We start from the raw sequence: 3531 nt of genomic DNA, 5'->3' as shown, positions 1-3531 counted from the left end.
TTTGAAATTTGCGACCTAGTAAATATGAACGAAAATGTTTAGTAGACCAAACAATACTTAAAAGTTCTTGTTCGGTTGTTGTGTAATTCTGTTCTGCTGCATTTAACGTTCGCGAAGCATAGGCTATTGGTAAATCTCTTGGTGGTATCCCTTGAGATAAAACACTTCCAATGGCATAACGGCTTGCATCAGTGGTGAGCACAAATGGCTTCTCGAAATCTGGATACTGCAAGACAGGTGGTGTGATTAGACTATTCTTAAGTCGTTCGAAAGACTTTTGACATTCTGTAGTCCAAGTGAATTGAACATTCTTTTTCAAAAGAGAAGTTAATGGTTTCGCAATACTACTGTAGTTTGCAATGAAACGGCGATAATAACCTGATAAACCCAAAAACTGTTTAATTTGTGTCGTATTGCATGGAGGCGAATACTCAGCAACACAACTGATTTTCGAAGGATCTGGTTTGACTCCCGATTCAGTGATAAGATGTCCTAGATAAATTACTTCCTTACGTAAAAACTGACATTTGGACGGTTGTAAGGTGAGATTACTTTTATATAATCTGATTAGGACTTCTCGGAGTTTATTTTCGTGGTCTTTTAGATCTGTTGCGTAAATAATAATATCATCGAGATATACAAAAGCTTTAATGCCATTTAGACCACACAGCACTGTGTTCATTAGTCGTTGAAAAGTGCTGGGCGCGCCACATAGACCGAAAGGCATTTTTCGGAACTCATAATGGCCTTTATCTGTGGAGAACGCCGTTTTCGGACAGTCCTCAGGACGGATGGGTACTTGATGATATCCACTAGTAAGGTCCAAAGTGGTGTAATATCGGGATCTTCCCAACTGGTCCAAAATCTCGTCGATCCTAGGAATAGGAAATGCGTCTCCCACTGTTAGTTCATTAAGGCGTCGAAAATCGACACACACTCGGTATTTGCGTTGTCCATCTTCTCCAGTTTTCTTAGGTACAACGATAAGTGGTGCATTCCATGGGGAATCTGATGGGACGATTATCTGGTCTTTTTCCAACTGTTCTACTTGTCGGTCAATCTCCTGGCGGTGGATTTGAGGTAGACGATACGGTCTGATGTTCACAGGCTTAGCGTCTTCTTTTAACCTTATTTCATGCTGGATAGCTGTAATGGAATTTAACTTATCACCTTATAGATAAAATAGAGTTGAAAAATCACGCACTGTCTTCGTGATGCTGCTTCTTTCTTCGGAGGTTAGGTGATTTGTATTTATGGCTTTCATGATGCGGTAGACTCTGTCCTTATTATCTTCACTAATGTCTGGTATTAAATTAACTATTTGAACTGCCGCGCTTGGATAAATTTCGTATCCTACTTGTGAAAGTTCCATTGGTTCCAATTGGATAGGATACTCGGTAGTGTTGATGGCTGATACTAGTATACACTGTTTGTTGACGCTGTTGACAACATTGCCCAGTAGTACGTGCCCATCATGCAATGACTTAGAATGAACTAGTAGAACAGTCCCTTCAGGTTCTTTCGTATAAATTGGTACTATAGACCTGGATCTTTGTGCCAGGATGACAGGTCCTGTGTGAGGGGCTGTTGTTCGAGAAGANTTGTGTGATGGGCTGTTGTTCGAGAAGAAAGAGTTTGACTTGCGAAATCTATGGATAATTTATTTTCCGCAAGAAAAGGGGTTCCTATGATACCATCATGCGGTATGGGGAAATCATCCTTGACAATTTGAAAAGACGTAGACCGTGTGATAGTACCAAGCTNAGTAGAGCGTGTAATAGCACTTCCAATACGATCTGGCCTAGCGTATGAACAGGTAATTCATGAATACCTTCCAAACGAAACGAATTTGTTTCGTCGACTATCAAATGTTTTTGAAGAGCGTTTAACTTTATAATATTTATGTCAGAGCCCGTGTCCAGTAAAAGCTTAGCAGATTGAGAATACATTGAGGTATTTTAAGGGTGATGTGTCCTTTTTCTAACTGGGCTTTGAAGTAGTAAACTCGAGCAGTTGAACTTTCTTGAAGTTGCCCTACGGAGCGCCCTCCGTCACGACTTGTTTGCTGCTCGCTACGTGCTGCTGGTTGCGATGTTGTTGATAGTTGATTCTTCTTTTCATTGGCAATTTTTCTTTTGCGACATTCTTGAATACTGTGTCCGGGATTTTTGCAATAAGCGCAAGTCACTAAAACTTGAGCTGAACCCGCTGGTGGGTATGTACTTGAAGTAGGATATCGAAAACTTTGTTGTTTCGATCTCTGATAACGGTCTTGATCAGATGCGGAGGCTCGGCACTGCTTGGCGAGATGGTTCCGTCGACCACATTTATAACACAGTCGATCGACTAAACCATTATGGCGTCCTCTGTCGGAGCGGTTCAGTTCCATTGTTGAGCGAGATGTAGCAGCCCCGCGGTTATTAACTAATTTCTGAGTTTCTCTAGACGACTGTTGAATTAGTTCTTCTTCTAAAGCACATGACACAGTCATTTGGAGTGTAGATGGAGCTAACGATTTTAATAAAATTCGCATCGATTGAGGAAGTCCTTCTATGAATGATGTCCGGACTTGATTATGTATTAGCTGTTCGATGTCTGCTATTGATTGATATGTGCCTTGGCTCAACGTAGCATCCACTAAGTCATGCATAAGTTTTTCTGTCCGATCGGCGTACGACTGCACTCCTTCGTTGAGCTGTAGTCTTAACGTTGATAGTTGAGCTTGAAGATGTGACACAGACCATTTTGTTTCGATCGTAGTATCTAATATTTCTTGGAGTTCGCTGAACTGAGTAATTTTCTTATATCGAATCATTCGTAGTGCTCGTCCAGTTAATCGAGTCAAAATACCTTGCATTAAATCTGCGGTATCACTTGGATGTATCATCCTAAGAGCAAAACGACATGCTTGTTGAAAACCAAAATTTCCTTCTGATGCTTCGCCATCAAAAATTGGTATGACACGTAAAGCTTGATCGATACTAATGTATTGTTTTTCCTTGCTTGGTCCTGAGACTTCGTATTTAAGTAAATCATTACTAGCAGTTGCCATGATTTTGCGTGGAAACGGTGCTGGTGATTGAAACAGTGGTGTTTGAGCTATGAGTGATATAGTAGGTTCAGGGTTTTCTGTGTGTAGGTCGTTCGCTAACGACAGTGAAGGCGGACCTTTCTTTGAACGATTCGCGTCGAGATACTCGCGAGCTTTAAGTAAAAGAGCGGCGGAACGCGTAAGAGTGCCTTGGGTTTTCGCGACGGAATCTGTTGCCCGACCGATAGGCGTATTACGTGCGGTTCTCGGTGGTTCGTAAAGTTCTCCGCTAGAATTATCACTATCTGGTGATTCAGTATCTTGCGACGACATGTATCAACATAATTGATAAAAGAAATAATGAAGATGAACAGAAAACGTGTAAAAGAATTAAAAATAACGAAAGGAGAATAATAGGATTGTATAGATTACCAATAGAGCTGACTTACCAAATCAATCTCTATCCCTGTTAAATCAAATAAAAGCAAAAACAAAAATTT

The sequence above is a fragment of the Daktulosphaira vitifoliae genome, unplaced genomic scaffold (genome assembly GCF_025091365.1).
Source record: "Daktulosphaira vitifoliae isolate Bord-2020 unplaced genomic scaffold, ASM2509136v1 Scaffold_2, whole genome shotgun sequence".
Taxonomy (NCBI): domain Eukaryota; kingdom Metazoa; phylum Arthropoda; class Insecta; order Hemiptera; family Phylloxeridae; genus Daktulosphaira; species Daktulosphaira vitifoliae.
Note: the sequence above shows the minus strand (reverse complement) of the source record.